Source organism: Crotalus tigris, unplaced genomic scaffold (genome assembly GCF_016545835.1).
Source record: "Crotalus tigris isolate CLP2741 ecotype Arizona unplaced genomic scaffold, ASM1654583v1 scf7180000018525.42219311030:4301911, whole genome shotgun sequence".
Taxonomy (NCBI): domain Eukaryota; kingdom Metazoa; phylum Chordata; class Lepidosauria; order Squamata; family Viperidae; genus Crotalus; species Crotalus tigris.
The window spans coordinates 4,273,018-4,299,014 of record NW_024097057.1 but is presented as its reverse complement, the minus strand read 5'-3'; the positions used below and the strand labels follow the sequence as shown (position 1 = coordinate 4,299,014).

General features: G+C 44.3%; 2 long non-coding RNA genes across 4 annotated transcripts; one reads left to right on the top strand and one right to left on the bottom strand.

Annotated features, from left to right (window-relative positions):
• Positions 1-5,798: 5,798 nt before the first annotated feature.
• Positions 5,799-21,704, bottom strand: LOC120312722. 3 transcript variants are annotated; one of them, XR_005557945.1, is made up of 4 exons: positions 21,643-21,704; positions 18,841-19,051; positions 18,020-18,233; positions 5,799-5,860 (listed from the first exon to the last, which is right to left on the bottom strand). It is a non-coding gene; the product is annotated as an uncharacterized LOC120312722 (long non-coding RNA). The 3 variants fall into 3 exon arrangements; XR_005557944.1 differs by lacking the exon at positions 21,643-21,704 and adding an exon at positions 21,101-21,246; XR_005557943.1 differs by lacking the exon at positions 21,643-21,704 and having other exon boundaries at positions 18,841-19,734.
• On the top strand, positions 10,702-13,012 carry LOC120312723. Its single transcript, XR_005557946.1, has 2 exons — positions 10,702-10,763; positions 12,875-13,012. It is a non-coding gene; the product is annotated as an uncharacterized LOC120312723 (long non-coding RNA).
• Positions 21,705-25,997: the final 4,293 nt, after the last annotated feature.

Here is a 25,997-nt window from a genome sequence, read left to right as displayed (position 1 = left end):
GTAATTTTAGCCAAGAATTCAAGTTCTTAAAATAAAATTTTGATGGAACCTGAGCTAATCTCAGCCATGTCCTTTTTTAAGGGACCAAACCAGCAAAGGTGAATAGGAGTTAAAATTAGCTTGAAAGGTAAAATTATCTCAGGAACTGACTTTCCTCTTAGGAATAAAGTGAATTCGTGGGGTAATTTTAGCCAAGAATTCAAGTTCTTAAAATAAAATTTTGATGGAACCTGAGCTAATCTCAGCCATGTCCTTTTTAAAGGGACCAAACCAGCAAAGGTGAATAGGAGTTAAAATTAGCTTTAAAGGTAAAATTATCTCAGAACTGACTTTCTTCGTAGGATAAGTGAATTCTTGGTGTCATTTTAGCCAAGAATTCAGTTCTATAGAATAAAATTTTGATGGAACCTGAGCTAATCTCAGCCATGTCGTTTTTAAAGGGACCAAACCAGCAAAGGTGAATAGGAGTTAAAATTAGCTTGAAAGGTAAAATTATCTCAGGAACTGACTTTCCTCTTAGGAATAAAGTGAATTCTTGGGGTAATTTTAGCCAAGAATTCAAGTTCTTAGAATAAAATTTTAATGGAACCTGAGCTAATCTCAGCCATGTCTTTTTTAAAGGGACCAAACCAGCAAAGGTGAATAGGAGTTAAAATTAGCTTTAAAGGTAAAATTATCTCATGAACTGACTTTCTTCTTAGGAATAAAGTGAATTCTTGGGGTAATTTTAGCCAAGAATTCAAGTTCTTAAAATAAAATTTTAATGGAACCTGAGCTAATCTCAGCCATGTCTTTTTTAAAGGACCAAACCAGCAAAGGTGAATAGGAGTTAAAAATTAGCTTGAAACGTTCAACATTATCTCATGAAACTGACTTTCTTCTTAGGAATAAGTGATTCTTGGGGTAATTATAGCCAGAATTTCAAGTGTCTTAGAATAACCTTTTGATGTAACCTTGACTAATCCAGCATGGCTTTTTAAAGGGACCAAACTCAGCACTGTGAAATAGGAGTTAAAATTAGATTGAAGGTAAAATTATCTCATGAACTGACTTTCTTCTTAGGAATAAAGTGAATTCTTGGGGTAATTTTAGCCAAAAATTCAAGTTCTTAGAATAAAATTTTGATGGAACCTGAGCTAATCTCAGCCATGTCCTTTTTAAAGGGACCAAACCAGCAAAGGTGAATAGTATTTAAAATTAGCTTGAAAGGTAAAATTATCTCAGGAACTGACTTTCTTCTTAGGAATAAAATGAATTCTTGGGGTAATTTTAGCCAAAAATTCAGGTTCTTAGAATAAAATTTTGATGGAACCTGAGCTAATCTCAGCCATGTCCTTTTTAAAGGGACCAAACCAGCAAAGGTGAATAGGATTTAAAATTAGCTTTAAAGGTAAAATTATCTCAGGAACTGACTTTCTTCTTAGGAATAAAGTGAATTCTTGGGGTAATTTAAGCAAAAATTCAGGTTCTGAGAATAAAATTTTAATGGAACCTGAGCTAATCTCAGCCATGTCTTTTTTAAAGGGACCAAACCAGCAAAGGTGAATAGGAGTTAAAATTAGCTTTAAAGGTACAATTATCTCAGGAACTGACTTTCTTCTTAGGAATAAAGTGAATTCTTGGGGTAATTTTAGCCAAGAATTCAAGTTCTTAGAATAAAATTTTGATGGAACCTGAGCTAATCTCAGCCATGTCTTTTTTAAAGGTGACCAAACCAGCAAAGGTGAATGGATTTCAAATCTACTTTAAAGGTAAGAATATCTCCAGGACTGACTTTCTTCTAGGAATAAAGTGATTCTTGGGGTAAGTTTATAGCCAAGCATTCATTCTCAGAATAAAACTTTTGATGGAACCTGAGCTAATCGCAGCCATGTCCTTTTTTAAAGGGAACCAAACCAAAAAGGTGCAATAGGAAAAAAAGTGGGGTTAAACTTTAGCGCGTAGAAAGGTAATTATCTCAGGAACTGACTTTCCCTCTATAGGGAATCAAGTGAATTTCTTTGGGTATTTTAGCCAAGAATTCAAGTTCTTAGAATAAAATTTTAATGGAACCTGATGTAATCTCAGCCATGCCCCTTTTAAAGGGACCAAACCAGCAAAGGTGAATAGGATTTAAAATTAGCTTTAAAGGTAAAATTATCTCAGGAACTGACTTTCTTCTTAGGAATAAAGTGAATTCTTGGGGTAATTTTAGCCAAGAATTCAAGTTCTTAGAATAAAATTTTGATGGAACCTGAGCTAATCTCAGCCATGTCCTTTTTAAAGGGACCAAACCAGCAAAGGTGAATAGGAGTTAAAATTAGCTTTAAAGGTAAAATTATCTCAGGAACTGACTTTCTTCTTATGAATAAAGTGAATTCTTGGGGTAATTTTAGCCAAGAATTCAAGTTCTTAGAATAAAATTTTGATGGAACCTGAGCTAATCTCAGCCATGTCCTTTTTAAAGGGACCAAACCAGCAAAGGTGAATAGGAGTTAAAATTAGCTTTAAAGGTAAAATTATCTCAGGAACTGACTTTCATCTTAGGAATAAAGTGAATTCTTGGGGTAATTTAAGCCAAAAATTCAGTTCTTAGAATAAAATTTTGATGGACCTGAGCTAATCTCAGCCATGTCTTTTTTAAAGGGACCAAACCAGCAAAGGGGACTAGTAGTTAAAATTAGCTTTAAAAGGAAATTATCTCGACTGACTTTCATCTTAGGAATAAAGTGAATTCTTGGGTATTTAAGCAAAATTCAGGTTCTTAGAATAAAATTTTGATGGAACCTGAGCTAATCTCAGCCATGTCCTTTTTAAGGGCCAACCAGCAAAGTGAATAGGAGTTAAAATTAGCTTTAAAGGTAAATTATCTCTGACTACTTTCCTCTAGGAATAAAGTCAATTCAATTTTAGCCAGAATTCAAGTTTTAAATAAAATTTTATGGAACCGAGCTATCTCAGCCATGTCCTTTTTAAAGGGACCAAACCAGCAAAGGTGGATAGGAGTTAAAATTAGCTTTAAAGGTAAAATTATCTCAGGAACTGACTTTCTTCTTAGGAATAAAGTGAATTCCTGGGGTAATTTTAGCCAAGAATTTAAGTTCTTAGAATAATTAGCTTTAAAGCTAAAATTATCTCAGGAATTGATTTTGCTCTCAGGAATAAAGTAATTTTTTGGGAATCTGAGGTAATTTTAATCAACGCACAAGCCCCTAAAAGTAAAATATATAATAATAATAAAGTTGGAAGGGATCTTAGAGGTCATCTAGTCTAACCCTCTGCTCAGGCAGGAAACCCTATAGTTTAACAAGTTAACAAGACAAGAAACTAGCGCCCGGGTAGGCAGCCTTGGCTCTTTTATAACTTGTGAACTTCAACTCCCAGAATTCCTGATCCAGCATGGCTCAGCTTGGAAACTTCCTTTTCCCCTCAACGTGCCTGGCTCAGGAATTTTGGGAGTTGAAGTCCAAGGGTCTTCAAATGTGGCCCTTTTATGACTTGTGGACTTCAACTCCCAGAATTCCTGATCCAGCATGGCTCAGCTTGGAAACTTCCCTTTCCCCTCAACATGGCTGGCTCAGGAATTTTGGGAATTGAAGTCCAAGGGTCTTCAAATGTGGCCCTTTTATGACTTCTGTATTTCAATTCCCAGAATTCCTCAGCTAGCGTGCCTGGCTGAGGAATTCTGGGAGTTGAAGTCCAGGGGTCTTCAAACATGGCCCTTTTATGACTTGTGGACTTCAACTCCCAGAATTCCTCAGCCAGCGGGCCAATCCACAAGTCATAAAAGGGTTAAGTTTGAAGACCTCTGCCTTAAAAGAAGCAAAACATGTAGAAAACAGGCTAGTGGCTTAAGGGAGCAATGTTACAAGTTATTGTATCTTGCCTTCTTTCACAAGTAGGATAAAACACATAAAACCCCTTTGACTGATTGCTTTTCTAACCTCTGAACATCCATGGTCATTTGGTGATGTTGATTTTTTTTTTTTTAATTTCAAAGGCATGAATCCATGTAGACGAAGAAGAAGACATCAACAGTAAGACAGATGGTTTAATTCACTCTCCAGTGTATTATGAAAGTGAGGAAGCCTGGCAGATACTGTTTGCAACATGTTAACTACTGCAAAAATCTTTGGGTCTTGCTAAAGTTTATCTTAAGACTTGCTTTAGCAAAGTTTTTTTTTAAACATTACAAAGTATCAAGGGTAAAAAGAGCAGTCATAAGTGTGACAAACATGCCTAAAAAGTAGCAAAAAAATTTCTGACCCAAGACAATTTTAGCTATTGGCTGTAGATCTTAGAATCAGACAGATACCAGCCTCCTCCAGTACCTGAGGACTCCCTCAGTGAGACTCAAGCCGGAAGGGAATCCTTTGGGATCACCTCCCTCCCACCTTCACACCCTTGGAAATAATGCCAATACCAGCCAGACTTCTTAGAAGCAAAAGTAAACCTGGTGATGCATTTTAATATGAGGAATACCAATAAAGAAGAATATTTGTGGTTAACAGTTGAAATGAGGTGTCTTTGGTGCTCTCTGAGCTTGGCGGTTTTCTTGTAGACCAAGCATGTCCAAACTCGTGACGTCATGTGACGTCATGCAACGCATCGGGCTGGTTTTGCCCTTGCCGGCAATGGGGTGGGCGTGGCTTCCACGTGACCTGTCCGGTCCATGGGCCGGCAATTTGACACCCCTGTTGTAGTGCAGTTTGTTCCCAGTTTATGTTCTAGTGCAGTGGTGGCGAACCTATGGCACTCGGAGCCCTCTCTGTGGGCACATGTGCTGTTGCCCCAGCCTTGCCTCCCCCTGCGACCCCCTCCTCTCCAGCAGCTCCCCTGAAGGAGACTCGCCCTCGAGCGTGGCCCACACGGAGCAGCGCAGCCAAGGATATGGCAGCCAGGCAGCGTAGACAAGACTCTGCCCTCACACCCCATCATGCAGCTGATGCTGCAGGGCGCGGGCAGAGGGCGTGGCTGCCATAGTGCTGCTGGGCTGCCTGGGCAATCTGCGGAGGGCCATGGAGGCGGTAAGTGGTCCTGTGGGCCGGGGGTGGGTGGGGGGTGGGGATGGAGGGGTGGAGCGGGGTCGGGGCAAGTTTTGGGCACTCGGTCTCTAAAAGGTTCGCCATCACTGTTCTAGTGGCTCCTTTCAGTGTTAGCGAAAATGGTCTTGGAGGTTGTTTGTTGCGCTATGTGTTGTTAGCTTCTTTGGCAGCTCCTTGATTAGGGTATTGTTTACTTCTTGATTGTTGGTCTGGAAATTTAGCCTTGGCAATGGTTCATAGAACCAAAAAGAAAACATCAATGGCCCTTTTTAATGTTAGGTTGGCCATTGATCTGTAAAAGATGTTATAGTTTTGTAGCTTTGCAGACTGAGCAGAGGAAGTGCACTCTTCTACCAAATATTCTTCGAAAGAGACAACGTTGCTGGGCACGACTGAGGAAGAAACAAAGGAGAAAGAAGAAAAAAGAAGAAAAAAAGAGCAAGAAAATGTCTCCAGCGCAAGCCCTCTTAGTCTTCGGCTGTGATGGCACCCTCTACGCTGAGAGGTATGTTTAGTTGAGTCTTATATTCTTTAAAGCTTTAGGACAGGGGTCTCCAAACCTGGCCCTTTTATGACTTGTGGACTTCAACTCCCAGAATTCCTCAGCCAGCGTGCTGGGAGTTGAAGTCCACAAGTCATAAAAGGGCCAGGTTTGGAGACCCCTGCTTTAGGATATGGAGGGAGGTGGATGGTCTTCCAGTAATTATGCCTAGGTAAGCAAGGGTAACCCCTGTGTCTGGGGTAATAGGAACCACTGTGTATTGTGCATTCTTAGGAGTAAAACCCCAGTTCCAACTGAAGTAATGTTGACTTTCAAGGCACGAATCCAAAATGACCTGTAGACGAAGAAGAAGACATCAACAGTAAGACAGATGGTTTAATTCACTCTTCGGTGTATCATGAAATTGAGGAAGCCTGGCCAGTACTGTTTGGGCCTTGCTGAAATTTACCCTAAGGCAGTGGTGACGAACCTATGGCACGTGGGACAGAGGTGGCACTCTGAGCCCTCTCTATGGGCACGCGTGCCTTCGCCCCAGCCCCACCTCCCCCCGCGGCCCCCTCTTCTCCAGCAGACCTCCGGAGGAGAATCACCCCTGGGTGTGGCCCGTGCGCAGCAGCCCAGCCAAGGACATGGCAGCCGGGCAGTGGGGACAAGACTCCGCCCTCGCACCCTGTCGCATGCAGATGATGCTGTGGGGCGCAGGCAGAAGGCGTGGCTGCCATGGCACTGCAGGACCACCTGGGAGATCTGCGACGGGCCATGGAGGCGGTAGGTGGCCCTGCGGGATGGCAGAGCGGGATGGGGAGGCGGGCGGGCGAGAGCTGGGGCAGGGCGGCTTTTGGACACTCTAAAAGATCTAAAAGGTTCGCCATCACTGCCCTAAGGCTTGCTTTAGCAGTTTTTTAAAAAAATGGTCTTGGAGGTTCTTTGTTGTGCTATTTGTTGTTAGCGTCTTTGGCAGTTCCTTGATTAGGACATTGTTTACTTCTTGATTGCTGGTCTGATGTTAATCATAGTGTTAATCTATGCATATCTCAGTGTGGATTGCTGGTGAAGAGGTGTTGTCTTTTTTGCAAAGTGGGTACATATTGTTTCTGTCTGTCTATTCATGGCTAATTTGTCAGAGTGACAGGCTCCTAGAAATTTATTAATGTTTTTGGACATTGCTTGGTCTACGACAGGGGTAGGCAACCTTGGCTTTTTTATGACTCCTGTACTTCAACTCCCAGAATTCCTGAGCCAGAATGGCTGGCTCAGGAATTCTGTGAGTTGAAGTCCACGAGTCATAAAAGAGCCAAGGTTGCCTATCCCTGGTCTAGGATAGTCAGTTTCCCAACTATAACTATGGTTAGGTCTTTGAATTTATTGTGAAATTAAAGAGTTTTCATTATATATTCTGGCTGCTACCTGGTATTATGATTGATATTTGATTTCACACCTTTCTTCCCTAGCATAATTTTAGCCATGGTGATGGTTCTTAGAACCAGAAAGGAAACCTCAGCGGCCCATTTAAATGATCAGTGTGGCCGGTGATTAATAATAGATTTTATAGATTTGTGCCTGGCATAATTCTAGCCAATGGTGATGGTTCTTAGAACCAGAAAGAAAACCTCAATGGCCCTTCTTAATGCTAGGTGTGGCTTTTGATCTATAATAGATTTTATAGTTTTCTGCCTGGCATTATTTTAGCCATGACGATGGTTCTTAGAACCAGAAAGGAAACCTCAATGGCCCTTCTTAATGCTAGGTGTGGCTGTTGATCTATAATAGATTTTATAGTTTTCTGGCTGGCAATATTTTAGCCATGACGATGGTTCTTAGAACCAGAAAGGAAATCTCAACGGCTCATTTAAATGACCAGCATGGCCGATGATTAATAATAGATTTTATAGTTTTCTGGCTGGCATAATTTTAGCCATGACGATGGTTCTTAGAACCAGAAAGGAAACCTCAATGGCCCCTTTCTAATGCTAGGTGTGGCCATTGATCTATAAAAGATTTTATAGTTTCCTAGCTTTGCAGATTGAGCGGAGGAACAAGTTGCGCTCTTCTGCCAAATGTTCCTCGAAAGAGACGACGCATGCTGGGCATGGCAGAGGAAGAAACCAAAGAGAAAGAAGAAGAAAGAAAGTAGAACCAAGACAGCAAGAAAATGTCTCCAGCTCAAGCCCTATTAGCCTTTGGCTGTGATGGCACCTCCTACACTGTGAGGTAAGTTTAGTTGAGTCTTGTATTCTTCAAAGTCTCAGGGTATGGAGGGAGGCGGATGATCCGTTATGCCAGGGGTCCCCAACCCCTGGTTGGTGGACCATCACTGGTCCGTAGCATGCCAGCAAGTGGGCCACACAAAGAAGCAAAGCTCCATCCTCAGGATTCAGGCAGTATTCAAAACCACACCCCCTCTGGTCCACAGAAAACCTTTCTCCACGGCACCGGTCCTTGGTGCCCAAAAGGTTGGGAACCTCTGCATTATGCCTAGATAAGGAATGGTAACACCTGCATCTGAGCTAAGAGTAACCATTGTGTATTATGCATTCTTAGGAGTAAAACTCCAGGGGCAGCTGATGTAACATTGATATTTTTTTTTTTAATCTCAAAGGCGTCTACTATACGATCTTAGAAAACAGAAGACACAGTTGTCAGCATGCAGTGTTGATGGTGAAAATGGAGGAAGAAGGAATGGAATAAAAGAATGAATATGGTCTCCATCAAGAATGCTACTTCACCAACTCAATCACAACTGAGCTGTAGATAATAAAGTTTTAAATGTTTGTTGCCAGGCATAAATTTAGCCATGGCGATGGTTTTCAGAACCTGAAATAAATCCTCAACAGCCCTTTTCTAATGCTAGGTGTGGCTGTTGATCTACAAAAGATTTTATAGTTTTTTTAGCTTTGCAGTCTGAGTGGAGAAACAAGTGCACTCTTGCTGACAAATGTTCTTCGAAAGGGACAACCCTTGCTGTGCACAGCAGAGGAAGAAACAAAAGCAAAGAAAGAAAAAAGAAGACCAAGACAGCAAGAAAATGTCTCCAGCTCAAGCCCTATTAGCCTTTGGCTGTGAGGGCGCCTCCTACGCTGTGAGGTAAGTTTAGTTTAGTCTTGTATTCTTCAAAGGATATGGAGGGAGATGGGTGGTCTTCCCTACTTGTTGATCCGTTATGCCAGGGGTCCCCAATCCCTGGTCTGTGGACCAGCACCGGACTGCAGCATGCCAGCAAGTGGGCCACACAAACAAGCAAAGCTCCATCCTCAGGATGCAGGTATTCAACACCCCCCCCCCTCTGGTCCGCGGAAACCCTTTATCCACCGCACCATTCCCTGGTGCCCAAACAGTTGGGAACCTCTGCATTATACCTAGATAAGGAACGGTAACACCTGCATCTGAGGTAATAGTAACCACTATACTTTGTGCATTCTTAGGAGTAAAAGTCCAGGGGCAACTGAAGTAATACTATTTTTTTTAACTCAAAGGCTTCTACTACACCATCTTAGAAGACAGAAGACTCAGCTGCCAGCCTGCAGTGTTGATGGTGAAAATGGAGGAAGAAGGAATAGAACACAAGAATGAATATGGTCTCCATCAAGAATGCTACTTCACCAACTCAATCACAACTGAATTTTAGATTATAAAGTTTTAAATCTTTGTTGCCAGGCGTAAATTTAGCCATGGCAATGGTTCTTAGAACTGGGGGGGGGGGAAACTCTCAATGGCCCCTTTTAAAGCTAGGCATGGCTGTTGATAGATTATAAACTTTATGGTTTTCTTGCCTGGCATAATTTTAGCCATGGTAATGATTTTCAGAACCTGAAATAAAACCTCAACAGTCCTTTTCTAATGCTAGGTGTGGCTGTTGATCTATAAAAGATTTTATAGTTTTTTTAGCTTTGCAGACTGAGTGGAGAGCAAGTGCACTCTTGCTGACAAATGTTCCTCAAAAGAGACAACCCTTGCTGTGCACAGCAGAGGAAGAAACAAAAGCGAAGAAAGAAAAAAGAAGACCAAGACAGCAAGAAAATGTCTCCAGCTCAAGCCCTATTAGCCTTTGGCTGTGATGGAGCCTCCTACACTGTGTGGTAAGTTTAGTTGAGTCTTGTATTCTTCAAAGACTTAGGATATGGAGGGAGGTGGGTGGTCTTCCACTACTTGTTGATCTATTATGCCAGGGGTCCTCAACCCTCAGTCTGTGGACCAGCACTGGACCGCACCATGCCACCAAGCAGGCCACACAAACAAGCAAACTCCATCCTCAGGATGCAGGTATTCAAAACCATACCCCCTCTGGTCCGCGGAAACCCTTTATCCATGGCACCATTCCCTGGTGCCCAAATGGTTGGGAACCTCTGCATTATGCCTTGATAAGGAAGGTAACACTTGCACTTGAGGTAATAGTAACCACTGTACTTTGTGCATTCTTCGGAGTAAAACTCCAGGGGCAGCTGAAGTAATACTATTTTTTTTAACTCAAAGGCTTCTGCTACACCATCTTAGAAGACAGAAGATGAAAATGGAGGAAGAAGGAATGGAACGCAAGAATGAATATCAAGAATGCTACTTCACCACATAAATCAAAACTGAACTGTAGATAATAGATTTTATATCTTTCTTGCCTGGCATAAATTAAGCCCTGGCAATGGTTATTAGAACCAGAAAGGAAACCTCAATAGCCTTTTTTAATGCTAGGCATGGCTGTTGATCAATAATAGATTTTATAGTTTTCTGCCTGGCGTAATTTTAGCCATGGCGATGGTTCTTAGAACCAGAAAAGAAACTTCAGCAGCCTTTTTAAATGACCAGTGTGGCTGTTGATTGATTATAGATTTTATAGTTTTCTGCCTGGCATAATTCTGGCCATGGCGATGGTTCTTAGAACCAAAAGAAAACCTCAATGGCCCTTTTTAATGCTAGGTGTGGCTGTTGATCGATTATAGATTTTATACCTTTCTTGCCTGGCATAATTCTGGCCATGGCGATGGTTCTTAGAACCAGAAAGAAAGCCTCAACGGCCCTTTTTAATGCTAGTGTGGCCGTTGATCTATAAAAGATTTTGTAGCTTTAGAGTCCCTGAGATCGAGGGGAGGAACATTTGCACGCCTGTTGCCAAATGTTCCTCAGAAGAGACACGGAGGAAGAAACAAAGGCGAAGAAAGAAAAAAGAAGAACCAAGACAGCAAGAAAATGTCTCCAGTTCAAGCCCTATTAGCCTTTGGCTGTGATGGCGCCTCCTACGCTGTGAGGTAAGTTGTATTCTTCAAAGTTTTATGATATGGAGGGAGGTCAATGGTCCCCCCCCCAAAAAAAATTGATGGTCCATTCTTCCTAGGTAAGTAGGGGTAACACCTGCATCTGAGGTAATAGTAACCACAGTGTATTGTGCCTTCTTAGGTGTAAAACCTCAGTGGCAGCTGAAGTAACGTTGATTTTTTTTTTATTTCAAAGGCATGTACTACAGCATCTTAGAGGACAGAAGACTCAGTGTTGATGGTAAAAGTACAAGAAGAAGGAATGGAAAACAAGAAGAATATAATGTTGTAGATAATAGATTTTATATCTTTCTTGCCTGGCATAAATTAAGCCCTGGCAATGGTTATTAGAACCAGAAAGGAAACCTCAATAGCCTTTTTAATGCTAGGCATGGCTGTTGATCAATAATAGATTTTATAGTTTTCTGCCTGGCGTAATTTTAGCCATGGCGATGGTTCTTAGAACCAGAAAGGAAACTTCAGCAGCCTTTTTAAATGACCAGTGTGGCTGTTGATTGATTATAGATTTTATAGTTTTCTGCCTGGCATAATTCTGGCCATGGCGATGGTTCTTAGAACCAAAAGAAAACCTCAATGGCCCTTTTTAATGCTAGGTGTGGCTGTTGATCGATTATAGATTTTATACCTTTCTTGTCTGGCATAATTCTGGCCATGGCGATGGTTCTTAGAACCAGAAAGAAAGCCTCAACGGCCCTTTTTAATGCTAGGTGTGGCCGTTGATCTATAAAAGATTTTGTAGCTTTAGAGTCCCTGAGATCGAGGGGAGGAACATTTGCACGCCTGTTGCCAAATGTTCCTCAGAAGAGACACGGAGGAAGAAACAAAGGCGAAGAAAGAAAAAAGAAGAACCAAGACAGCAAGAAAATGTCTGCAGCTCAAGCCCTATTAGCCTTTGGCTGTGATGGCGCCTCCTACGCTGTGAGGTAAGTTGTATTCTTCAAAGTTTTATGATATGGAGGGAGGTCAATGGTCCCCCCCCCAAAAAAATTGATGGTCCATTCTTCCTAGGTAAATAGGGGTAACACCTGCATCTGAGGTAATAGTAACCACAGTGTATTGTGCCTTCTTAGGTGTAAAACCTCAGTGGCAGCTGAAGTAACGTTGATTTTTTTTTTATTTCAAAGGCATGTACTACAGCATCTTAGACGACAGAAGACTCAGCTTTGATGGTAAAAGTACAAGAAGAAGGAATGGAAATCAAGAATGAATACGATCTTGTAGATAGTTGATTTTATATCTTTCTTGGCTGGCATAAATTAAGCCCTGGCAACGGTTCTTAGAACCAGAAAGAAAGTTTCAATGGACCTTTTAATTCTAGGTGTGGCCATTGATTGATAATAGATTTTATTGTTTTCTGCCTGGTGTAAATTTAGCCATGGCTATGGTTCTTAGAACCAGAAAGAAAACCTCTCAGTGGCCCATTTAAATGACCAACGTGGCCAGTGATTAATCATAGATTTTATAGTTTTCTGCCTGGCGTAATTTTAGCCATGGCGATCGATCTTAGAATCAGAAAAAAAGTTTCAATGGACCTTTTTAATTCTAAGTGTGGCCATTGATGGATTATAGATTTTATACCTTTCTTGCCTGGCATAATTCTAGCCATGGCAATGGTTCTTAGAACCAGAAAGAAAGCCTCAACGCCCCTTTTTAATGCTAAGTGTGGCCGTTGATCTAGAAAAGAATTTATAGCTTTAGAGTCCCTGAGATTGAGGGGAGGAACATTTGCACCCTGTTGTCAAATGTTCCTCAGAAGAGACACGGCGAAGGAAGAAACAAAGGCGAAGAAAGAAAAAAGAAGAACCAATACAGCAAGAAAATGTCTCCAGTTCAAGCCCTATTAGCCTTTGGCTGTGATGGCGCCTCCTACGCTGTGAGGTAAGTTGTATTCTTCAAAGCTTTAGGATATGGAGGGAGGTCAATGGTCCCCCCCCCCAAAAAAAATTGATGGTCCATTCTTCCTAGGTTAGTAGGGGTAACACCTGCATCTGAGGTAATAGTAACCACAGTGTATTGTGCCTTCTTAGGTGTAAAACCTCAGTGGCAGCTGAAGTAATGTTGATTTTTTTTTTTTTATCTCAAAGGCATGTACTCTACACCATCCTAGAAAACAGAAGACTCACTTGTCAGCCTGCAGTGTTGATGGTGAAAAAGGAGGAAGAAGGAATGGAACGCAAGAATGAACATGATCTCCACCAAGAATGCTATTTCACCAATTATGTCAAAACTGACCTTTAGAACAATCGCTGAAAATGTAAGCCACTTTCATGATCACACCACACTACACATTTTAATCCTATCTGTGACCATTGCTACATAATAGGGATTCTCGTTTTCTTGCCTGTTGTATTTTTAGCCCATTCTAGGTGTGTTCCGTGATGTACATAAGATTCCATACTTTTCTTGCCTCCTTACTGTTAGGCCTGGCAATGGTTCTTAAAACCCAAAAGAAAATGTCTATGGCCCTTTCTATTGCTAGGCTTGGTCACTGATTATTAAAACAGTAATTAGTATTCTGGCCTAGTGTAATGTTAGCCACATCTGTACTTCTTAGAACTTGAGAAGGGCCACACAAGCATTCCACATGCCAATCCATCCTGTAAATAGTGATGACTCATTTTTAGAGGTCTTTCAGTCCCTGAGCTTGTGTGACACTCACACCGAATGGATGTGGATAATTATCGGCTCCCAGACTCACTCAGTCCATGAGCAGATACTTTCTGAGACTCACACTAGACGTCTCTCTCTTTCAGTCCCCGAGTGAGTAGCGAGGGCGAATCACACTGGAGGCGTCAACAGCCCTCAGCTGGAAGTCTCTCCCGGTCCCTGAGGCTCCCCAACTGAGTCTCAAACTGGAAGGGAATCCTTTTGGATCGCTTCCCTCACTGGTCAATGATGATCATGATCATTGCAGTCCATGAAACCAGAGAGACAAAAGAGATGCACTATTCCTGATTCCATCTGCACCGCCCCCCATGTTTAGGCATGGACCCTTGGTCACGCCTCCTTCGCCCCCTGCCACTCGCCTCAGCCCATTTACAGCCAGCTTTCCTCCTCCGTTGCCCTCCCGCAGCCATTCTCCACGGCCAGTGGACCCTTGGTCCTCTGCCCGTCGCCCTTCGGCCTGGACAATTCACCCAGACACCCTTTGTCCCGGGCCTTTGGCTATATGGGACAAATAGCCCCCAGCCATGGTGCTGCGGGGGCAGCATGCGATGAACAACCCCAGGGGCTGGGGAGGGCAGCTGTGATGCAAGATTTTTTTTAAAAAGTGCTCTGCTCTGCATGTTTTGGGGCCTTGCAGCTCTGACCCCAGAATCGGAAGGAGGGGGACTGGCAGCAGAAGTAGCAGCCACCGGGGCCACTGGGGGGAGCAGTCAGACAAGAGTGTGTTGGGGGAACGAGGGAGGGAGGGAGGGGCACCTCAAGGGGGCTTCACGAAGACAGCTTGACTCGCAACTCAAACGAAAGAGGGGAGGAGGAGAAAGGCCGGAGCAGCTTCTGCCACAGCCAGGGAGGCGGGTTAGGGGGGCACACAGGCAAACAGAGGGCTGGTGTGCTGCTGGAACTGGAGCGTCATGGGAGGGAAGCGTGGGCTAATGGGACTGCTTGCGCCTTGGGAGGGAAGGGAGGGCAACTGGCAAGGGCTGGGGCTGATGGGACTGCGTGCGCCGTCGTGGGAGGGAAGGGAGGGCAAATGGCAAGGGCTGGGGCTGATGGGACTGCGTGCGCCGTCGTGGGAGGGAAGGGAGGGCAAATGGCAAGGGCTGGGGCTGATGGGACTGCGTGCGCCGTCGTGGGGGGGAAGGGAGGGCAAATGGCAAGGGCTGGGGCTGATGGGACTGCGTGCGCCGTCGTGGGAGGGAAGGGAGGGCAAATGGGAAGGGCTGGGGCTGATGGGACTGCGTGCGCCGTCTGGGAGGGCTGGGGCTGAACTGCCCGTTGTGGGAGGGAAGGGAGGGCAAATGGGAAGGGCTGGGGCTGATGGGACTGCGTGCGCCGTCGTGGGAGGGAAGGGAGGGCAAATGGCAAGGGCTGGGGCTGATGGGACTGCGTGCGCCGTCGTGGGAGGGAAGGGAGGGCAAATGGCATGGGCTTGGGGGTTGGAACTGTGACCCGTCGTGGGAGGGAAGGGTGGGTAGAAGCCAAGCTGGCCTTGCTGTTTGCCTGTGTGCCCCCCTAACCCGCCTCCCTGGCTATAGCAGAAGCTGCTCCGGCCTTTCTCCTCCTCCCCTCTTTCGTTTGAGTTGCGAGTCAAGCTGTCTTCGTGAAGCCCCCTTGAGGTGCCCCTCCCTCCCTCCCTCGTTCCCCCAACACACTCTTGTCTGACTGCTCCCCCCAGTGGCCCCGGTGGCTGCTACTTCTGCTGCCAGTCCCCCTCCTTCCGATTCTGGGGTCAGAGCTGCAAGGCCCCAAAACATGCAGAGCAGCCACAGCACTTTAAAAAATCTTGCATCACAACTGCCCTCCCCAGCCCCTGGGATTGCTCATTGCACGCTGCCCCCGCAGCACCATGGCTCCTGCCTGCCACCCAGCTGGCTGTGGGCTATTTGTCCTGTACAGACAAAGACCCAGGACAAACGGTATCTGGGTGAATTGGCCGGGCCGAAGGGCGACAGGCAGAGGGCCAAGGGCCCACTGGCCGTGGAGAATGGCTGCGGGAGGGCAGCGGAGGAGGAAAGCTGGCTGTAAATGGGCACGGGTGAGTTGATGGGCTGCATTTCTTGGGCAAAAGGCTGCACTGCTGCTGAGGCCATCCTGACTCAGAGGTGATGCCAAGGCACTCCTGACAGGGGTCTTCCAGCCCCTGAGTTACTATTCTGTGAAACTCACACTGAATGAGTAGGCAGCCAGACGCTCCCAGGCTCGTCCAGCCTCTGAGCACACACTCTGTGAGACCCACCCTGGGAGGGCGACCCTTTCAGTACCTGAGTGAGCAGCCAGGGCGAGTCACACTGGAGGAGTCAACAGCGCTCAACTACAAGCCTCCTCCGGTGCCCTAGCTGAGTCTCAAACTGGAAGGGAATCCTTTTGAATCGCTTCCCTGAGAAATAATGTCAGCTGCAGCCAGATCTCTTGCAACCAAAAGTAAACCTGGTGACACACTTTAATACGAGGTATTGCCATCTCTACAAATTAATAACTAGTTTTTTGCTAGAGTGAAACATTATGTCCTTGAACTGGGAAAATAAATCTGTGTGACCCTTTTAAATTCTAGATGTGGCCATTGAAACCCTGAGTAGATTTCTTGCCTGGCTTAATTTAGGCACGATGGTCGTTCTTAGAACCAGAAAGCATCTCAATGGCCCTTTTTAACGCTTGGTGTGCCGGTGATTGATAATAGATTTTATAGTTTTCTGCCTGGCATAAATTTAGCCACAGCCATGGTTCTTAGAACCAGACAGAAAACCTCAACCGCTCTTGTTAATGTCTGGTGTGGCCAGTGATTGATAAAAGATTTCTATTTGGAATAATTTTATCCACGGCTGTTGTTTAAAATGTGTAAGTTATGTTTTGATTGATAAATATTAAACATGACACACAGTATGGCGGTCACCTCAAGAATTTTGATTTCTTTTGTCACACACATTTGTCTTTTTGTTCCTGAAATTTCGGTTTGACATTTATTTTTTGTAATACAACTGAGTTTTACTCCTGATTTACTGTTGTTAAGTAGTTGTGATGCTTATGGTAGACAAGTTTTATCTTTTACCTTTTTTTATGTATTCTTTCTTATCACCATCTCTTCACCAAGAGATACCTGTTGTGATATTTATGTATTTGAACACTGAAGTTGTGTTTTCTTTCTTCCGAGAAAAATCTTTTGATGACAACTATGGTTCCTTTTACACCTCACCTTTTGTCAAAAATGTCATTTTAAATTAGTGAACTATTTAACACATGGTATTTTATCATTGCTTTTGTAATTTTTGTGTGACTTTTTATCCTTAAAATATTGGATTATGCTTTTATGTATTTTATCTGTAAGACTGTATTATGTTTTGAATTGTTGTACAAACTGTTGCAACTGGGTAACGCTTGGAAGATATGATGCAGAACAATAAAGAATTTTTCGAGTCTTCCTTCACTATATTTGGGATCCTGTGCCGAAATCACCAAGGATCATCTTTTGTAAGGATTTGGGGGTTCTACCAAAATAAACTTCCAATGAAGTTTTTTGTGCTTTATATAACAAATGTTTTAGATTTCTCTCTCTCTCTCTCTCTCCCCCTCATCTATTATCTATCTCACCTATTAATCATCTATATCAGACATGTCAAGCACAATGCCCGGGGGCCGGATGCGGCCCGCAAAGTGGTTTCATGTGGCCCACGAAGCCATCCTGGAAACAGTGAGGGAGCCCGCTGTCTTGGCCCCAGCCGGCTGGGAGCGAATGTACAATTTTGTGGTGGCCATCTTGGTACTTGCCCCAGTGGACCATGCCTTGGCACTTGCCCCCGTCCCACCCCCTTCTGCCAGAGACCCTCAGATCTGTCCCATTCCTGCCCAGACCCCCACAGGCACCCTTGACGCGACTGGTGTAGAATTGGGCACGCCCACCCAGTAGGCCACACCCACTCTGGCCACACACCCCCAGCCCCCCCCCCAGCAACTGCAATGCTGATGCGGCCCTCAGTGAAATTGAGTTTGACACCCAATCTATATTGAATCTGTCCAGTAACCTTTTCTGCTGTACCTTGGGGAAAAAATGCCATGGACTTACCTGGCTACAGGAGGGCAGCATTCCCTGTTTTGCCCTCCTCAGTGCCCTATTAGAAATGAAATTTTAGCTTCTGCAATTATCTTTTGTATTCACAGCAGCCTCTTCTGTGGCTGCTTTGAGCTTCCATCAAAGGAAGGAAATGAAAGAATAAAAATAAGCCACTTCAGGGCTTCTTTGCTAAACGTTACAGCACACACTGGCCACAAGAGGGCAGACTTTGCTGCTTTGACTAAACTCAGTTTTATAGTTGTTTGCTTATTATGTATATTCCTTTATCAAAGGTGTACTCTGAGTGCCCCTAGGAGTCAGCAACCTGCAGCTCTGGAGCCGCATATGGCTCTTTGAGCCTTCCCCTGCGGCTCCCAGCCTCCTCTGCCATTTGCAGACAGAGAGAGAGGCACTTGTGCTTCCCCCCTCCTCTCTCTCTCTCTCTCTCTCTCTCTCTCTCTCTCTCTCTCTGTGTGTGTGTGTGTGTGTGTGTGTGTAAAAAAGAGAGTGGACTCACAGTGTTCTCCGACGAGCTAAAAAGCTTACTGGATGGCACTCCTCCTTTTGCTGCGTCTCTGCAGGAAGCAGGAAGGGCAGGAGAGAGCTAGCTAGCCCAGCTATGCTGACTCAGGAATTCTGGGAGTAGAAGTCCATGAGTCATAAAAGATGTTTTCGGTTGTAAATGGGTCCAAGTGGCTCTTCGAGTGTTTTGGGTTACCTACTCCTAGGGCCTAAGAAAAAAGCACTGAGTTGTAGGAATCATAACAAATCACCAGAATTCTTGATCGGTTTACGATGGAAGGTGTCCATGAGAAGGCAAACTTTCCTGCTTTTACCAGCTGGTCTTGGGGTGAAGAGAATCAAATCCTGCCACAAGACCTCCCAGTTGCTATTGGCACAGCCTCCTCAAAACAACACAACTCCATATTTTGAGCTGGAGCACAGGCTTGAACCAGAGGAGCCGGTCAAATTTCCCCCGAACCCTGAATTAACCACAAAACAACGGCTAAAAGGAGAATAATTTCTCCTTTCTGTTATGTTTTTCCTTCTAAACAGTGGAAGAAAATACAGTGAGCAATTGCTTTGGGAGATCAACAATAACAACAATAGAGTTGGAAGGTCTTGTAGTCCAGCAGGAAAGCCTATAGTACCATTTCAGACAAATGGTTGTCAAGTCTCTTCTTAAAAACCTCAGGCCCTACTCTTTCCTTGCCCAAAAGAGGGCAAAAAAGTCAGGCTTTCCCAAGATATGAAAGACTATGTTGTTATTTTAGGGGCAAAGTCATCAGAACGCAGCCTTAGGCAGGAATAGCAGCCACACAAGGAAATCAACCTTACCTGCCAACTTCCAGTCACACATGCGCAGTAGTCCTCCACTGTCTTACACACCGACCTCCCCGGGATGGCCAACTTCCTGTCCGTTTCTGTGGCCGTCCTTCCACTTCCATTCAGAACGACCTTCTCGGCATGGCCGACTTCCTGTCCCTAAGCAGGCGGCTGGATGCCGGTACGAGAGACTAGGAGGCTGGGTCTCTTTGTGCCCTTTCCACTTCAGAGGGAGAAAAACAAGAGGCCAAATTGGGAACATAGAGATACAGTTCATATGTTGGAAACATAAATTTCAGGGATTCTTTCTCAGGCTTAGTTGCCCCATCTGCATTTGTAAAATGGCCCCTGGGCCCCGTTTTACAGCCGGAGAGGGCAAGACAGGTTCAGGGAACAGAACAGTCGGGATTTTGAGGTTATTCTTTTGCATCTGTATTATTAGAAGCCTTGATATTAATAATTATAGAGCAGGGCTTTTCAACCAGTGGTATGTGTACCACTTGTGGTACTTTGCCACATGGCCTGTAGACCGTGATTGCAAGTCAAGTGTAGTAGGGGAGGGGAATGAGCCTATCGTGGCTTATTAATATTAATAAGGTTTTAATAATAAAGAATAATCATCATCTTAAAACGCCATTAAAGAGGTTTATTTATTTTTGTGGCTGCAGTATCTGATTTGACAGAGTTTTCTGTCCCTTGGCTATAGGATGGAGGCCATTAAAAAAAGCCTACCATGGACTCCAAGCTAAAGCTATGAGACGGGAAAGTGTGCCCTCTTCTGGTCAAAAACGGGTATTGTGGCCACCAAAAGAAATAAACCTTTTTAATGGCATTTTAAATTCTCTATCTTTATTAACAGTATTAACACCTTATTAATAGGGCCAGGGGAGGCCCGTTTGCTGCAACGCAGGCGCGGAAGAAGAAATCTGCTTCAAAAGCCTTAAATCTAGTTAAGGAGGACTATGATGCCCTATTAATATTAATAAGGTTTTAATAATAAAGAATAACCTTAAAATGCCATTGAAAAGTTTTTTTTTTAATTTTTATTTTTAACCAACAAAACAGAACAAAGCAAAACAGAACACACATACACATACAATATATACTCTTTTTTTACAGCAATTACGTAACAGTAATCTAATATTTACATTTCCCCCTTATTCTTCTTTAGAATATTTGTCCTTATAGCCCCATTATTTCTTATTTACATTTTTCTTCCTACATGTTCTACTTCTTACTAAGAATAATTCATATTATTATACATTATTATAGACATATTTTCACTTTTGACCTTTCCATATTTATTCTCCTCTATTGAAAAGTTTTTTAATGGCTCCTCTACCTGCTTCAACCACAGGATGGCACTGTTTTTTGACCCTTAATAGCATTCAATAACTTCAATAGATAAATAATAATAATCTTAAAATCATATTAAAAGGATTTATTTCCTTTTGTGACTGCTATTCCTTCTTTAACCGTAGGACTCAATTCTTCCCAGAGGGCTTGACCGCTTTAGTCTCAATAAATAACTTCCCCTCTCCCAGGAAACAGGCGATGGGAGCATAAGGGGGCCTCCTGTGGACTTTCCTCACTGTTTTTAAATATCCCTAGGCTACACCCAACCTAAGCAAAGCAGTTACCAACAGAATAAGAGACGTGGAGTTCCAGCTAGAACTTAACAGAATCTCTCTCTGCAGCAAGAAAATGGATTAAATGGGGTATGTGGGGACCAGCAAGGTATCTGAAAGACCTGAGCTTTCCTAAGAGAGGAACCCTACCTCCTGCTATTTCCCACCAAAACTGCAATATTTAGAGGAGCGGGGGTAATCGCAACCTCCCACCGTGTTTCCCACTGCCTCTTGCGCTTTTTACTGGGCTCCCAACCTTCCTCCAGTTCCATCCCCGTCTTTTTAAAAGGAAAAGCCTTAATCTCACTGAAGCTGGCAAAAAGGGGGGGGGGGGGAATCCTCAAGAACAACTTATCTGTTTTCCCCCAGTTCCTTCTTAACAGCCACAGAAAGGGGGGGGGGGTCACCCATTTGGCAGAGGGAGCGTGACCTCCTTTCTCCACTGCCTTTTCCAAAAAGGCTGAAGCTTTCAGCCGGCAGGCCTTTAGAGGATTGGTGTCCCCACCCTTCCTCCTGGCCCACATGGCTGCTACATCAGTCAATGCAGCTGTGACTGGGGGAGGTTAGCAAAATTGCAAGCCAGACTCTGCAAAGACCCGGGTCTCCTACTGCCCCCAGAGAGACCTGCTTTTCCTTTCTCGTACCTCTGGGCGATGGGTGGGTTGTTTACGGCAACCTGGAGAGGAAAGGAAGGAATCTCCTGCCCTTCCTAACCCTGACTTGCTTTGGACGAAGGTCTACAAAGTTAGATGGACGGCGAACAAAATAATAAAAGCCATTAGTTGCAACTTCTCACGTCTCATCCCTTTTAGCCATCCTTTAAATGATAAACCTATAAGGGAACGATAGGTTATATACATTTTCAAAATAAACTACATTTATTTTTATATTGATCGTTTCTTAATAAAAATGCACACAATTTCAAATAGAGATTTGATATTGCACCTATATTAATACATAGGTATCTCTAAGAAATATAGTTTAGAAACATCAAACCTAAATACAAACCTACATAAGTACGATCTCCTTAAAGAAATAGCAGGGCAGGACATCTTAGGGGAGAGGACCAAACGAGTGGCCGGAGTGGAGGCGGGGGAGGTGGAAGGTGGTGATCCCCCGCTAACTAGGTAACAGAGAAAACCGGTATCTTTCGGGAATCTGGAAATGCGGGGATGACTCGGCTCACCTGAGCCAGTAGCAGGCTTCCTTTTTTCCTTCCTGCGTGCGCTCCGTCAACGTAGTGCAGAATAGAGGACGGGAAAAAGCAGGGAACCGTGCTGCGAACGGACAGGAAGTTGGGGACGGCCTCGGCGAATGGACAGGAAGTCGGACGTACTGGGAACGTCGTCGTCGGTGGTCATGCTACGGGACGGAAAACTGTGCCCTCCTGTGGTCGAAAACGGGTATTGCGGTCGCCGAAAAAAATAAACCTTTTAAATGAGATTTTAAGGCTATTTATCCCCCCCGTTTTTATTATTAACCCCTTATTAATATTAATAGGGCGGCGGGAGGCCCTTTTGCCATTTTAACGGTTTATTTCTTTTGGTGGCTACTATACCCGGCATGGCCACGGGAGGGCACTGTTTTCCCTCCCTTAGCGATAGCGGCATTGAGGCCGTGGAAAAGGCCTACGATGGCCTCGATGGTAATGCTATGGGACGGGTATTGCGGCCGCCAAGAGAAAGAAGCCTTTTTAATGGGGTTTTAAAGGCTTACCTCGTTGATCCGACGTGGAGTCGGCCGTGCCCAGAAAGTCCGCGCAAAAGGAAGTTGAAGGATGACTAAGAAGGACGGACCGGAAGTCGGCCATATTGGGAAGGTCGCAATTCAAAGACCCTGGAGGACGGCGAAATTGAGCGGACAGGACGTCGGCCATGCTGAGGAGGTCTACCCGAAAGGAAATAGGGGGAAAGATTAAGAATGAAGGAACGGAAGTCGGCCATGATGGAAAGGTCCTTTTACCGCAGCACCTGGGGGACGGCCGATACCGACGGACAGGAAATCCACCCTGCAGAGAGGGCCTCTCGGACATTACTCGTGAAGAACCAGCCGGCGGACATGCGCAGAAGACCGAGGGAAGCGGCCCGTCCCTTTCGGAGGAGCATAGAGTGGCGACCCTTTGGCTGGCGCTCTGCGCTTTGGGGCTTATCTTCTCGGTGTCCCGATCCTGGGCAAGTGGCCTACGACGGCCTCCCTGGTAATGCTATGGGACGGGAAACACTGCCCTCCTGTGGTCAAAAACGGGTACTGCTGCCGCCCAAAGAAATAAATACTTTTTAATAGCATTTGAAGCTTATTCTTCTCTATTTTTATTCTTAACGCCTTATGATTAATATTAACGTGGCGACGGGGGGGGGGCCCGGTCGGTGCCACACGGGCGCAGAAGAAATCCTGGTTCCAATCTTAAACCGAGTTAAGGCCTATTGTGGCTTATTCATATGAATAAGCTTTTAATAATGAAGAATAATCATCTTAAAACGCTATTAAAGAGGTTTATTTATTTTTGTGGCTGCAGTATCTGATTTGACCAGTTTTTCGTCCCTTAGCAGGGCTGGCTCAGGAATTCTGGGAGTTGAAGTCCACCAGTCATCAAAGAGCCAAGGTTGCCTTACCCCTGCCTTAGCTATAGGATGGAGGCCATTAAAAAGGCCTAGGATGGACTCCCAGCCAAAGCTATGGGACAGAAAACTGTGCCCTCCTGTGGTCAAAAATGGGTATTGCGGCCACCCAAAGAAATAAACCTTTTTAATGGCATTTTAAAATGACGGTATCTTTATTAACGGTATTAACACCTTATTAATAGGGCCAGGGGAGGCCCGTTTACTGCAACGCAGGCGCGGAAGAAGAAATTGCTTCAAAAGCCTTAAATCTAGTTAAGAAAGCCTAGGATGGCCTAATATTAACAAGGGAGTTGAAGTCCACGAGTCATACAAAGAACATATGGACTGCTATCCAATTTGGAATTTATTTTATTCTTGGTTAGAGCAAAGAATGAAGGATTAGGAATTGAACATCTATGAGCTTAGCAAACTCCAGGCAACCTGTGGACTGGAAAAATTAACACATGTTGATGGAAAAAATTAATAAAAAAGATTGATACAGGAAGTCCACGAGTCATAAAAGAGCCAAGGTTGCCTACCCCTGCCCTAACCGTAACCCTAAAACCCTAACTCTAACCCTAAAGCCCTAACCCTTTGACCTGACCCCTTGATTTTTGACCTGACCCCTCAACCTTTGACCTTCTTGCCCCAAAAGAGGGAGAAAGACAAATGCAACACAGCTACTGAAGTTGCCCCTGTGCTCGGAAAAACAGTGCTGACTCGATAGGACCCAAAATGCTATCGGAACCACCCTGGGCTTCATCTGCCTCCCGCTTGCCGCAAAGCTACCCGCTTACCTGTCTCGCACCTCCTTTCCGTTTTGGATTCTGTTGCTAAGATGGCCCTGCAAGTCCTTTCTGACTAACACCACCACCACCCCGGCCACAAAGGAAAGCATTAGGCCCGTAGGAAAGGGCCTTGTCTGCACAGCTAACTGGACTGTGCGACGGGACCCTGGAAGAACAAGGTAATCTTGCATCTCTTTGACTGAGCTTCGACCTGAAACCTATCCTGATGCTTAATTTGAACTGATTTCAATGGCATAAGGTTACTCCCGTTTCCCCTTGATGATTTAAAAAACAAAAGTACCGCTGTTGCAAGCAGGCGCCGTTACAGTTACGCTTTTGTGTGTTTTATTTTAAAAGGGTGGACAGCAATTAACACTAACCATTTTCAAAATCTGGTTTACGGTTATGTTTATTCCTAGAGTTTAGTACGCTAAGGTTTAAGATGTAAACTATGTTTATAGTTATTTCTAACTTTACATTGGGTATGTTTGTTTCTAAGTTATTTTATATCTCGGCAGCTTTTGTTTCTTCTACCATTAAAGTGCTTCATAAAACGCTAACACTGTAATCTACAAACCACGTTAATGCAATTGAAATCGCTCTTAAAATTACACAAGAGGATTGCTCAGAAATCAAAAGCTCGGCCAAAGAGATGCATTCTTACCTTGTCTCTGAATGTTCCAGCTAGAACTTAACAGAATCTCTCTCTGCAGCAAGAAAATGGATTAAATGGGGTGTGTGGGGACCAGCAAGGTATCTGAAAGACCTGAGCTTTCCTAAGAGTAGAATAGACATTTTAATATCCTCTCCTTGGCACTCCTGCAGGGCAGGAATGATAAAACCCCAAGACTGAGTGAAGGTGTACTTGTGGCAGTGGGGAAGTTGAAGATCTCTCTCACACATGTGTCCTGTTAGTCCAAAGCCAAACATTAAAATCAAAAGCTGTTCTTTGGATCTGAAAAATATTTCCTTTAATTGTATGCATTGTACTGTGAGGAATTTGTGGGAATGAAGGGGGCAGGAGGCGGGGCTTAGAGTCTAATGTTTCTGCTCAGTTCTTGCCCTTTATGTCAAACGCCCAGAAATGTGAGAAGGGGCTTCAGAAAAGGCCGTCAGTCTGTGGGTTCTAGGACTGACTCACTCAGAGCCTAGATCCCAATAATGCTCAGTGCCGTGTTTCTTAAAATGCTCCCGTGCCATGTTTTCAGCAGCACACTGCTTGAACTTCATCTCGCCACAGCTCTGCTCCTTTGCCGTGCCCTAGAAGGACACAGAGAGAGGCAGGAGAGATTCTGAGCCAGCCTACGTATCGAGGGTTGCATTGCATGGATTGGAAGCTTGCGTAATGCAGACAATTCCTCTTTCCTTGCCCGTGGCTTACTGGTGAAGCCCTGCGGGTTGAAGTAACTCTTTAGAGTGAGTCCTGACATCTCCCACTTTTTGAATTAAAGAGGAGGGGTGCTCTGAAGGGACCATTGTACAGAGTACCCACAGTTCAGTTCCTGAAGGTGTTTCTCTGTCCTGTCACTAAGGGGGCATAATCAAAACCAGGACTTTCTTAGTGATGCTGGGAATCACCAAATGCCTCAGTTAGACCATAAATATTACTCACCTCCCAAACCAGGGAACATTTGTTGGTTTTTTTTCACAGATTCCTCATCATCTGCAAGAAAAATAAACTGCTTAGGGTGTAAGAATGGGGAAACAACTGAAGATGGATTTGTCTGTTCAAAAGTACACTCAAGATCGGTCAGATCGGAAACATCCTTTATTCAAACAGAAGGTGAGAATTCTGCCCTTCCTTTAGAAAAGGCAGGATATAGACCTCTGCAAGCTCAGTAGCTCATGAAAAGAAGCGAACCTCAGTAGCTCATGAAAAGAAGCGAACCTGGAGGTTTGTTTGGAATGGTATAGGCTTTCCTGCTTGAGCAATAGGTTGGACTAGAAGACCTCCAAGGTCCCTTCCAACTCTATTAATCTGTTCTGTGAGATACTCTACTACTCTCTTTCAGTTTCAGTTTGCCTTGGGTAACTTGGATACATCTATGCAATTTTCTTACAGGACTGCTTAAATTAGCTTCCAAATAAGGTCAGAATCTCACACAGAAAATCGTTAGTATTAATGAAACACAAGTTGTCCCTTCACAAACTGA